Source organism: Malus sylvestris, chromosome 9 (assembly GCF_916048215.2).
Source record: "Malus sylvestris chromosome 9, drMalSylv7.2, whole genome shotgun sequence".
Lineage (NCBI taxonomy): Eukaryota > Viridiplantae > Streptophyta > Magnoliopsida > Rosales > Rosaceae > Malus > Malus sylvestris.
The window spans coordinates 6,322,882-6,336,574 of NC_062268.1; the positions used below are offsets into that span (position 1 = coordinate 6,322,882).

Sequence of the window (13,693 nt, forward strand, 5' to 3'; positions counted from 1 at the left end):
GGATAAGATAGTGTTAAAAAATGTAGGTGTAACACAAATAAATAAATAAATTAAAATATTGATGCGGGTGGAATGCATATAAATTACATAAGAAATGACATAAGAAATTAAATAAAAATTACATAAGAAATTAAATAAATTAAAATTTTGATGTGGGTGGAATGCATATAAAAATTACATAAGAAATAACATAAAAATTACATACGAAATTAAATAAATTAAAATTTTGATGTGGGTGGAATGCATATAAATAAATAAAAATATTGTCACCTGATCCGTTAAACTTGTCCCACTACGCAGGTTACTGAAAGCATGAGAGATGGCGTTTTTCCAATAAGTAAGGGATGCGTTGAGTTTTTTCCAACGACCTTGAAGACCTTGACTAGTTCTGGCGTCTTTTCCATGTACATCGCAAAACGCTTTCGTAATTTTACTCCACATTTCTCGCTTATCCATCTCATTACCCGTAATCGGGTCATGAGTAGTGTGAACCTAACATTCACACAATGTAACATCTTCAATAAGCATCCACGAAGACTTTTTTTTCTCTTAAAGTGTAGAAAATATTGAAATGTGGTGTAAGGTGGAAGATGAGGGTTAGGTATTTATAGAAAAAAAAATAACTTTTTTAAAATTTTGCTGTATTTTAAAAAAAAAATTGTATTTTTTTATAATTTTTAATTAATTTTAATGTAGTTAATTAATCTGAACCGTTGGATTTGAAAAATATTCAAATCCAAGAGCCAAGGATCTGCCACGTGGCCAACGGTCATAAATCTGACCGTTGGGTCATTTTTTGGGGGGGGGGAATGTGGACCGTTGATATGTGATCGGACGGTCTAGTTTAAAAGTAAAATTTAAATTTTTGTTACCATTGGAAATCCAACGGTCTAGAACAACTAGCCGTTGGAAATCCAATGGCAAATAGAGGGCCACGTCGCCATGCTCCGAGTGATGGGCGAGTGCGCTGACAGCGGGCCCCGCCGTCTGCAATCCTGTCTCCTACTCGGGCCCACTTGCGAGTGAAAGCCACGGGCCAGCCAAATAGGTCGGCTCTTGGGTTTGTCAAAATTGGGCTGGTCTGTTGCCTGGCTTGGGCTAGGTGCCAGGCAACTGAACGGGCTGGAGTGAATTCACTGACCCTTAGCTTGATATTTGGATGGGGTGCTGGGAAAATATCACTCCGGTGGACTTGCTCTAACAATGCATTCTGATAGTGGAGATCAAAGAAATTCAAAATGATGGAATCTAAAAGAAATTTTAGCATTTTTTTGTTTAACGTTTCAATTTTCATTTTGTTTACATTAGTATAGTTCATTTACCTTCACAAAAAAGAAAAAAACACACTTTTTCACTCGGATCAAAATATAGAGGTCTAAAACCTAAAAAGCTACGGCGAAGACTATCACTTCCCAAGCCTCAATCTCTTCAATGCTTCTCCTTTGCTTTTTCCTCCATTTACGGCTTTTAACGCATTGTTGACATGGTCTAAAATATCCATAATATCCCGAAATTTCCGTGTTTTTGAACTACCGATATTTCCGATATCATCAATATTTTAGACCTTGCTAAGTTACTCATGTATCTTACCATGCAATGTATAAAGTGTAAAATATTGTACTAATTCATTATATAAATGATTATGGTGTGTTTAAACTTCTTTCATTAATTACTACATATTTTCTACACTCACAATGTTTGCCAGCTCGCTATATAATCAACTTAAATCAGTTATATCTATCATGCAATGCATTTCCTTCCAATTTTTTGTGATAAACTAATAGATAATTGACTAAATAAACATCCTGCTAAGTTTCAATAAAAATTTCCAAGTTTTTCTTACAATTTCCGTGGTTTTTATTCAATTTTTATCGATATCGATAATATCTCGATATTTCCATCGAAATTTCCGTGTTTTTGAACTACCGATATTTCCGATATCATCGATATTTAATACCTTGATTGTTGATGAATTGTGGGCTCAGGAGGAATGTTATTGGATGCAGAGATCAAGAGTTAATTGGCTGTGTGAAGGGGATGCGAATACTCAGTTTTTTCACCATTCTACTTTGCAACGAAGGCAAAGGAATAAGGTTTTCACAATAAAGGATGAGGAGGGGAATTGGGTGGAAAACCCTTATCGAGTTCGTAAATTGGTTGAGGACCATTTCATGCATACCTTCACTTCAGAGGGGTCGCAGAATTGGGGAGCGCTTTTAGATTGTGTCATTCCGAGCGTCTTTGCTGATATGAATGAGGCCCTCTTGAAGCCGGTTTCTAAGGTTGAAATTAAGGAGGAGGCTTTGAAAATGAGGGGTCTTAAAGCTCTTGGGCCTGATGGTTTCCAAGGGATTTTTATCAGTCTTTTTGGGAGCATGTTCATGAGGATGTCATAGATTTGGTGGGTGTTTTAATGCAGGGCTCTCCTAGACCTTGCTTTATCAATGCTACCCATATTGTTTTGATCCCTAAGGTTCCGAATCCGGAGTCGGTTTCGCAATTCAGGCCTATTAGTCTTTGTAATTACTCCTATAAGGTTCTGTCAAAAGTTTTGGCGAATCGATTGTGGGTTATTCTGCCTAAGATTATCTCTCATTCTCAGAACGCGTTTGTGGCGGGTAGACAAATTCAAGACATTATTGGAATTGCCCATGAGATGTTTCACTTTCTCAAATGGATGACAGAGAAAAGAAAGTTTGATCTAGGCATTAAGCTTAATATGATGAAAGCCTATGATCGAGATTTTCTTGATGCGATCATGGAGAGAATGGGATTTTTCAGATTGTGGATGAAGCTTATTATGGGTTGTGTTTCTTCCGTCAAGTTTGATGTTATCTTAAATGGGCAACCTGGTGATAAGTTTGTTCCTTCTAGGGGTTTCAGGCAGGGCGATCCCTTATCTCCTTATCTCTTTATATTGGTTGGGGAAGTTCTCTCCCGGATGATTCAGGAGGCGGTTGATGCGAAAAATTTAGACGGGGTGCGGATTTGAGGTTTGGGGCCCATCATCTCGCACATGTTTTTTACGAATGATACTCTTCTTTTTCTTAGGGCAGATGTTAAGAACTGTAGGAATTTAATCAATCTTATTGACAGGTATTGTGATGCTTCCGGGCAGAAAGTGAATTTACAGAAATCCAGTGTTTTCTTTGGAGCGAATGTTCCAAATGAGGTTGCTGCTGAGTTGGGCAGTATTCTCGGTATGTCGGTGGTGGATAATCCGGGTACTTATTTGGGTGTTCCTGCTATTTGGGGTCGTTTGAAGAAGCGTGGCCTTGCTTATGTTAAGGGGAGAATTTTGGGGAAGTTCCAAGGGTGGAAGCAGAGCACTCTGTCAAGAGCAGGTAGGGAAGTTTTGATTAAGGCTGTGGTCCAGGCAATTCCTGCTTATTCTATGAGTATTTTCAAATTTCCTGTGGCTGTTTGTCAGGAATTAGATGCCATGGTTGCTAGATTTTGGTAGGGAAGTTCGGATGAAAAGAGGAAGATCCATTGGGTGGCTAGGGAGGTTTTAGGCCTGCCTAAAGATTTGGGTGGATTGGGTTTTAGGAACTTCCAAGATTTCAATAATGCCTTACTTGCCAAACAATGATGGCGCTTGATATCGGATTCGCATTCTCTTTGGGCTCAGGTTATCAAAGCCCGTTACTTCCCGAATTGTTCTTTTTGGGAGGCTAATAAAAGGGGCAGAGCTTCATGGGCTTGGACCAGTCTTCTTTTGGGTAGGGAGCTAATTTGCAATGGTTCCCATCGGCAGATAATGGGGGGGTGAGGATGTGTGTGTTTAGGTGGATAGATGGCTGCCAGACTTACCTTCGGGGCACCCAGAGCCACTTGGAGAGGTCGAGATCACAAAAAATCTTCAGGTAAGCTCTCTTATTAGTTCATCTTCCCGTGAGTGGGATATTGAGTTTCTGCAACCTTTTCTTTCCTCAACAGATCAAGAGGCTATTAAAGCCATACTAGTCGGAGACCCTAGGAGGAAGGATCGCTTAGTTTGTGTTGCTAGCAAGAATGGTAGATATTCGGTTAAGTCGGGTTATCGGTGCCTCCAATAGAGGTCATTAGCCTCGAGGGATCACAGAGTCCCTGGTGCTCGTTTAGTCCCGAAGGAAGTGTGGAGAATAATCTGGCATTTGGAGGTTCCTCCTAAAATTCGTCACTTTTTGTGGTTATCGTTGCATCAAAGTCTTCCTACTAGAGTTGCTCTTTTCAATAGGCGGGTCTCCCTTTCCCCTTCCTGTCCTATTTGTCTTTGCAATGAAGAATTTATTGAGTATGTTTTTCTCAGGTCCTTGGGTGAAGGTTATTTGGTTTGGAGGTGCTCTTAATTATAAAGTTGATCGAGCCGGTACTTTTTCGTGGCTGCTTTGGTTGCAAGCTGTTATGTCTTCTAACCCGCCAAATAGGAATTGGTTTCAGGCTTATGTTGCTTTTACCTGTTGGTTTATTTGGAAAGCCAGGTGTGATTTTGTGTTCAATCAAGTCCATGTTAATCCTTCAAAGGTGCTTTTTGCTATTGTTAATGCTGTGGGATCTTTTTTGCTTGTGGTGAAGGATTCGGGAACCATCAGCTTTGAGGGTGGTGCTCGGGAGGCCCAAGTTTCCAGGTGGTGTCCTCATTCTTCTCCTTTTATCAAAATTAATATGGATGCTAGCTGGTCAAAGGTGTCTAGATTGGGTTTCGCGGGTGTGGTTGCTAGATCTGAGGGAGGGCGTTTTGTGGCTACTGTGAGGTACCCTTTGATGGCTCCTTCTTCTGCAGTGGCTGAGGCTTTGGCGCTACTTCGTGGTTGTGAGCTGGGTGCCTCGTTGGGTGTGAGCTCTGTTATTTTCGAATCTGATTCTTGGGAATCGATTTCTTGTCTCAGCGGTTCTCTTAATAATGGCAGTTTGGAGGCTTTCCCCATCTTGGGAAGGGTTCAAAGGTTGAGTGGGGCCTTCCAGTTCTGTCGCTGGTCTTGGGTGTCAAGATCGGCCAATGTTACAGCAGATATACTTGCGTCGGCTGGTTTTACGGAGATGTGTGATGTTGTGTGGGTGGACATGCCCCCATCTTCGTTAATTCATGTTTTATGTAATGATGGTTTTCCGTGTCCTCATTAGTTCTGTTGTGGTGGTGTTTGGGGTGACTCTTTTGCTTGGTAGAAGTGTCTTTAACTTGTATCCCCTTGCACTGCCTTAGTCTTGGTTTTTCCTTCTTGGTGTTTGCCTCTTTGTAGGCTTTCTTGTGCTTGTTTGGCTTCTTAGCCCTGGAATGTGATTCCCTTGTTTCCAAAAAAAAAAAAAAAAGGTATTGGAGTGATTGAGACCTGGCCCTTTGTGTCAATCGAAATCATTGCTACTAGGTTAGCAGAAATATGATATATAGGGACCTTTCTCTCACGATGCAAATCAAAATAAACTGAATCGTCAGTGATGATGAGCGCGTTTCTTTGATGTTTCTAATTTGATTCATAAAAAAAAAATAATGAAGCAATTTATACATATAAATACATTTAAATATATAAATCATGCGTAACAAGTAATGATTCAAAAAATATGTTTTACACGCCTGTGAGAGCGTGCAGGAAGGCTAGTAAATAATAAGGAAGAAAAATATCTAGAAAAGAAAATTTACTAAAACGGCCTTCAATTTCAAAAAAACGCCCCTATGTTTTCTTCACTATCAAACCTAAAAAATTTCAAAAAACTAGGACAAATTGGTAAAAAAAAAATACATAGAAAACTTTAATCGAAAAACACAAATTAAAAAAAAAGTTTACTATATATGTAAATAACGAATATAAATACAAAAAAAAACAAATATGAAAACTTTAATGGAAAAACACAAATTAATTTTTTTATATTATATATGTAAAAAACAAATATAAATACAAAAACCTAAAATTAAAAAAGTTACAGTAAAAATTAAACATAAGAAAATTTAAAATAATGTTGGAATGAAAACAAAAAACTTGAAAGAAAAAAAAGAAAAACATGAATGTGCTTAACCCTCACAAACTGATGTGCAGTAGTGGGCAATTTAAGAACACAAATTAAATATAAAAAAATCATCTTTACCACATGTGCAAAAAAAAATATACAAAAAAATCAACACTGAAATTAAAAAAGTTACAATATTGTTCAAAATAACAGTTACAGTAAATATAAAAAAAAAAGAAAATTAAAAAAAAAATAGAAAAGAGAACGAACGTGCATAACCGTCACAAACTGCTGCAATAGTGGACAGTTTTCTCCTCCAAACATTCCACGATAATCGATATGAGTTTGGTGGGAGGTTCAACACTAATCATCCACATACCACCAGTATTTAGAGATGAATAAGAATAACAGTTGTCATATCCCGGCCTGGGCCCCCACCACATCCGGGCCCAACTCTACCGTAGCACGATATTGTCCACTTTGGGCCCCGACTAAGCCCTCACGGTTTTGTTTCTGGGAACCCACATGAGCAAAACTTCTCAGTGGATCACCTATTCTGGGAATGCTCTTGCCCCTTTCTCGCTCAACTTCGGATTTCCTACGGAACCCGAAGCCAATAAGCCCTCAAAAGACCTCGTGCTAGGTAGAGATGGAAATATACATATGAGGCATAGAAGATCCGCTCCCTTAAGTGATGTGGGATGTTACAATCCATCCCCTTTAGGGGCCCGACTTATTCGTTGGCACATTTCCGGCCACGGATTGGTTCTGATACCAAGTTGTCACATCCTAGCCCGGGCCCCCACCATATCCCGGGCCCGACTCCAACGTAGCACGATATTGTCTGCTTTAGGCCCTGATCACGCCCTCACGGTTTTGTTTTTGGGAACTCATGCGAGCAGAACTTCCCAGTGAGTCACCTATCCTGGGAATGCTTTTGCCCCTTTCTCGCTTAACTTCGGAGTTCCTACAGAACCCGAAGCCAATGAGCTCTCAAAATGCCTCGTGCTAGGTAGAGATAAGAATATACATATAAAGCATAGAGGATCCACTCCCCTGAGTGATGTGGGATGTTACAACAGTTATCTCACTAATAACTTGTAGTTTCTTTTTCATTGGTTTATGTTCACTCTTGCAGAAAAAAAAAATTTATTTTCTCTTCAACTCCAAAATGCTCTTCCGCCTTCATCAGTCAATTTTCCCAACCAAATTAACAAAATTGCCATGGAAAATCATGTATCCAGAAAAACAATTGCATGTATCATAAAATCTCTCACCTTCTTTTCTCTTTTTGGGTATGATCTGAAATTTGGATTTATGTGTGAATTTCTTTTTTAATTTTGAAGGGGAACTGCAGGATATGATAGAGATGTAAGCAAATTTCCAATCTTCATCTATCTACGTTTTGGTATGTAAATTTTTTATTTTGATACTCTATTATTTTTGGTAGAGATTAGCTTGATAATTGTTTGCTGTTCTTTTAGCATAGGAATATGGTCAGTCAGGCAATGAATATGAGGAATACGAGGACGATGAGGATGACGAAGAGTATGAAGAGGAAGAGTATGATTCCAAAGAGTTTCACCCCCACTACATTTGCATGTTGCAAATTTTTAGTTTGATTGAAATCCTCCATCTCATCACTCTCTTTTTCAGTATCTAACTAGGCAATTTTCAAACTTTTTGTAATAATTTTTCAGTTCTAACAGGTAATTCTCCGCTTAATTGTTTAATCTTTTAATTGCTACAAGCCTACAAGTATATTGTTAAAAAAGTATTGAAGTGTCGTACTTTTTTTATGACTCTGGCTGTAATGAAGATTTTCCTCAATGGTCAGGATGGTAAAGGTTTATAGATATCTAATTTTATTCATATGTGTATTCTTTCTCATTTGCTTTTCTACTCATACGAACTTAAACTTTAGACTACACCAATTTCAGGGTTGTACAACATTTCAAGCACACTCCTAGAGTCGGGAATTCTCCCTCTCTCTCCTCCTTTCTCTTGAATGTTTGATTGGTATTTTACTGTTGGGTTAAAGACTGTTTACTACTCTCATGTTTCGTGGTTTTCAACATTTAGTACATCATGTTTTTTTCGTCTCAGAGTCATACCTAAAGTGTAAATTTTGGGACAGTCTCATACATCCGTTAGTCAAACTGTTAAGTTTTTCGTTAACTGTGACGTGGCGCACTGACTGGGCGCCACGTGTCATCCACGTTTTTTTTTTCTTTTTTTTTTCTTTTTTCTTTCTTTTCTTTTCTTCTTCCTTCTTCTTCTTCTTCTTCTTCCTCCGACTGCAACTTTCTTTTTTTTTTCTTTTTTTTTTTTCTTCTTCCTTCTCCTTCTTCCTTCCACCTTCCTTCCCTTTCTTCCCCTTCTTCCTTCTTCTTCCTTCTTATTCTCCTTCTTCTTCCTTCTTATTCTCCTTCTTCTTCCCGAATCTGGGGAAGCTTTTTTTTTTTTTTTTTTTTTTTCTCTTCTTCTTCTTCTTCTTCTTCCTCCAAATCTGCCCAGATTCAGTTTATTTATTTTTTCTTCCTCCTTCTTCTCCTTCTTCCTTCCCCTTCTTCGTTCTTCTTCTTCTTCCTCCGAATTTGGGGGAAGATGAAAGTGTTTTTTTTTTTTTTTTTTTTTTGAGGAAGAAGAAGAAGAAGAAGAAGGAGGAAGAAGGGGGAGGAAGAAGGAGAAGGAGGAAGAAAAAATTGCAGTTGGAGGAAGAAGAAGAAGAAGAAGAAGAAGAAGAAGAAGAAGGAAGAAGGAAGAAGGAAGAAGAAGAAGAAAGAAAGAAAGAAAAAAACAAACTTCTCCAGATTTCGGAGGAAGAAGAAGAAGAAGAAGAAGGAGAAGGAAGAAGAAGGAAGAAGGGGAAGGAAGAAGGAGGAAGAAGACAAAAGAAAAAAAAAACAAACAAACTTCCCCAGATTTCGGAGGAAGAAGAAGGAAGAAGGAGAAGGAAGAAGCAAAAAAAAAAAACGTGGATGACACGTGGCGCCCAGTCAGTGCGCCACGTCACAGTTAACGAAAAACTTAACAGTTTGACTAACGGATGTATGAGACTGTCCCAAAATTTACAGTTTAGGTATGACTCTGAGACGAAAAAAACTTGATGTACTAAATGTTGAAAACCACGAAACATTATGGTAGTAAACAATCTTTTACCCATTACTGTTATTAGGTTTTTCATTTTGGTTTTTGCCTCAATCAGAGAGAGAGAGAGAGAGAGAGAGAGAGAATGTTCTTGCAAACAATCAATTGGTATGCAATTTGTGAGGGAATTTGCTCCATTCTTTCTTTTGGTTATTTTACGTTTTTGATAATTAAACTTTTTGTTTTACACTATCTTTTTTATTTTGTTATGTTCCTCTAATCCAGGAATTCGGCCTGTTAATATTTTTGTAAATTTTAATTATGTTTATATGTGTTGGAAAGTGGATGCTACTTGCTAATGTTCATGGACTTTAGGTTGGAACTTGCATTTAAAATTCCATGTTGTTTGACAATTGCATGAACTACGCAAAGTGAAAACGAAAAATATGACAATTTTTTGGGACGTACATGGTAAAGAAAAAGTTCATCTTTGCACAATACACTTAAAATATATTTTGATAATTACAATGGAAGAAAAATTATCACAATACACCATTAGGGACGCGTAGCGTCCGTGATGCAAAAATGTTTCTTTCACGCACGTTAATGCGGGCAGAGAGGCTAGTAAGAATAAAAGCATAAATTATTTATCATGCTATTTATGCTTTTACATCTTGAGACGACGTATCCATGACACTACAAGATTTTGTAGAGTTTATTATGTTAACATAATATTTCTAGGAATATTCCAAACCGGATTCAGAAATGGATCCCGGTCGAATCCGGGTCGGATTCGAATTTGGGTCGGTTCGCTGATACGCAGGTCGGGTCGACCTGGTCTGAGTCGCGGGTTGCACTGCTGCAACACTGAAATCTCCACCAAAATACACACAATTCCGACTCCGTTCAACACTGAAATCTCCACCAAAATACACACAATTTATATCAAAATGCAGATCAAAGAGCAAGGAACAGTAGTATATCCTTAATAAGCCAAGCCGTGGCCGGAGAATGGCCTGAGAACGGCCTGAAACTCGAATCAATCGCCAGAAAAATTGGGGAAATTTCCCCAGGGTTAATCTATCACAAAACCAGTCCCAAAATCAGATGGAGGTCACGGTCTGGGTTCGCGTTCCGAGCCCGAGGTCTAGGTTTCTGGGCTCGAAGGTTGGTAAACCTCGTCGAGCTGGCGAGATTAGGTGGTGGTGTGATTCGGGGGATCTGTGCAAAACCGAGAGAGTGAGAGTGAGAGTGAGGTGAGAGAGTTTGAGATGAGGAGTAGAGGAAGAGCAGGACGAGGTGTGGTGGTTGAGTGGTTCTCGGCCATGAAAATGGCGATGGTGGTGATCCCGTTGTTTCTGCGTTTGCAGAGGAAGTAGATAGTCTGAGATTAGAGAGTAGAGACAGCAGGAGAGTGAGTCAGAGAGGGAGAGTGAGTGAAATGAGAGAGAAGGACCGAGAAGGTGGGAGAAAGGGGACACGGGACAAGGGAGAAGTGGAATTGGATTCTCTCCGAGGCAAACCCTCGGATCCTCTAGCACGGACCGTTGTATTTCAATCCAACGACTACAAACAGGAGGTCTATCTAAAGTTATAATAATTGTAGCCGTTTGATCGAAATCCAACTGCCCATGTTAGTGGATCCCGAAGGTTTGCCTCGGAGAGAATCCAATTCCGGGAGAAGTGGGGTGTGGGCCCCACAAGACACAAAATTTCACCAATAAAGTATAAAATAATAAAAAGAAAAAATATCTAGAATAATAAATTTACTAAAGTGCCTTTCAATTTTATAGTTTCGTTAAATCTTTGTTGTAGCTTCGAATCCAGTTCCATTTGGCCACGCATTTGTGTTGTCAAGTACTTCAAAAATATATGTATGTGTCTTTGAATTAAACCGAAATAATAATTAATTAGATACAATGCCTAATTATAAATCAAAATAATGCATTTCGACAATCATCACCATGGGATCCATATCAGCTGGGGAGCTTCTCTCAGATCCAGCGGACCACATAATGGATATTCTTTTGTGGACCCACCCTACCAACCCATTACCCTCACCCATTCCGTCTCCCTGAACCTTCCCTCCTTCCCCTTCCGTCTGCCCCGACCCTTTTCCTGGGCGAGTTTCCCAGGTGACTTTACGGCGAACTCCTGCGACAAGAACCGTCGCCACCACCACCGTTCCACTGCTCTCAGTGACACGAACAAGACCCACTCAGATTTCCCGTTGTTTGGCCGCCGTTCATGGCGGATCGAACCATGGAATTCCAGAGATTTTGACGCCGGGATTCCGGGAAGGCGTTCGAACATCCATCCTCACCCTCCTTCCCCCTTCATGTAATCAGGAATACTTAAAACTATTCATGTAATCAGGAATTCCATTTAAAGTTGGATGGTCCATAACAATCACAGATAAGCACAATATGTGGGTACATTCAACACACAAAATGATGAAATTTAAAGATTTAATCTCACAGACAAATTCAGAAGGAACCCATCAAGGAATAAAGCATACCCACAAGAACAAATCAGAAGCAAAATTGAAGACCCTAAAAAACCCATCAGAGAAATCGAAAAACATAAAAAACCCATTAGGGAAATTGAAAAACATCAAAACCCACCAGAGTTTTTGCAGGTTTATTGCATTGGAAGCAAATTGTATTAAGTGGAAGGCTCTAAGAACAAGCAAAGATCGAGTGGCAGAACAAAGGTTCTTCTCAGATGGCTGGACGGCGGTAGCTTTCAGCCTTGCTGTTGCTGTTGACTATCGTGCTCTCCAATGGCAGAACATAGATTCTGCCTCATTTCATGGATGCTGCTTTGTATAACCAAAACGACTCCGTTTCACTTATTTATTTTTTTAAATCCCAGGACCAAAACGACGTAGTCTGGCCTGGGTATTTTGAAAAAATAAAATTAAACGCTGCAGTTCAGCGCAGCAGTGCAGTGCGCTGCAAACCCAGAACCAAACGGCGTTCAAACAAATTTGAAGGCAGAAGAACCCGGAATTCGAATCGGAAGAGAGAAAAGAATTCAGTTTCAGTCACCACCTCCACAGGCACCGTTGATGATCAAAATTCTGCTCTTCTTCGAGCTCTTGATATACTCCGACAGCGCCACGAAGAGAAGTAATTTTGAATCCAAGATGAACTCTAATCCGATTGAGTTGTAAATTTATATTTATATTCTTTGATTTGTTATTTGAAGATTTTCCGGATTTTAAGGGTTTTCACGTGGTGGGTCAAGTGAAGTTGGGTTGTAAAATGTTAGTTTGTTTTGGTTTTCTGAGTTTTTTGGGCGGTGGGTTGGGAAGATTATAACTGTTGATCTTGGTTTAAGTTTCCAGTTCATATTCATTAACGTGGATTGATCGCTCTCCAATAAACCAAAATTTCAATTTTTTTTGGTAAAGAAAAGCTTCATTTCAAAAAGGGCCACTCCCAATAAAAAAGTATGAGTAATGTTATGAAGATTAAATTTTATCAATCAAATTTGTAATTTAAATGATGCGTCATTAATAAAAAATAAACACGTTAATCGTCATTTAATAAATAATTCAATCATCTACAACCACATTATTTCGTTTATAAATTTGGTTTGTAAATTTGATCTTCCTAGCATTATCTAAAAAATATGGAACAGGAAAAAACCATAAACAGACTTGAGATACAACCCACCAACTTCGACGCTAAACTAACATACCTGAAACCTCCAAAATACTGAACAGAGGAGAGCAGTCCTAGACCCTCAAAGTCAAAACAAAAACCAGAACAAAACCAGCAATTGTTCACACATTAGCAAGGCGGTGGAGAAGGCAGGCCGTCGAGAGAAAAAACACGAGGGAGGTTGGGGTCAGATGACTCAAGCGTAGCGATGCCACGCAATCAGGTACTTGGTTGGCTTCGCTGGGAAACCAAGACAACCGAAGATAGGAACAGGAAGCTTTCATATGCCTTCTCTCTCTCAGAATTGCATAATTCATCCACTGGGAAAAATGCCTAGTATCCTTCATGGTTGGTTCAGTATATAATTCTACAAGTCTCTTTACGAATGCATAAGATAAAGAAATTTTCAGTCATGGGGTACCCATGCCTCGGGAGCTTTCATTAATTATTTTGTAAGATGTTCATATCTTCTAATAATAATTACATAAAGGATGTGGATATTTCAATATAGTCTCCACATCTAAGAAGATTAAATTTGGATCCTATGTGATTGTACACAGTCAAATGCAGAAATCTCTTTTCCTTTCTCTCTCATCTCTCCTTCTGATATGTCATTTCTTCTTGCTATTTTGTTAAGAACTCTAAGTAGTACGATCACAAGCTCATAGTCTAGCTCTTTGACTTGCCATTGACTGAACAGTTCTATACTCTAAGCAGAACAAAGAATATGCGAGTCTACCGTAAGAAGAGTTCGATTAATAATTAGTTATTCAATTTCTAAAAAATAAAAACAGATCATTACTTATTTCTCTTCCAACAATTACAACAAAAACACCAGTAAATTAGCTTAAGAGGTAACTGGATATTATTAATCACTTCGTACATTGAACAAAATCAATCAAATATAATTGAAATACTTAATTGATTTTAGCTCGATAAGTCATTGAAGCATCTTAACATTGGAAAACCAAAGATAAACATCACACATATTACATCAAGAGGAAAAAAAT

General features: G+C 38.7%; 1 protein-coding gene and 1 long non-coding RNA gene across 2 annotated transcripts in view; one reads left to right on the top strand and one right to left on the bottom strand.

Moving 5' to 3' along the window:
• The window catches only part of LOC126634628 (ankyrin repeat-containing protein ITN1-like), a 62,125-nt gene that overhangs the window by 39,106 nt on the left and 9,326 nt on the right, over positions 1–13,693 (bottom strand). The gene's annotated exons all lie outside the window — the stretch shown is intronic.
• On the top strand, positions 140–7,788 carry LOC126634638 (uncharacterized). Its single transcript, XR_007627406.1, has 3 exons — positions 140–7,183; positions 7,283–7,333; positions 7,410–7,788. It is a non-coding gene; the product is annotated as an uncharacterized LOC126634638 (long non-coding RNA).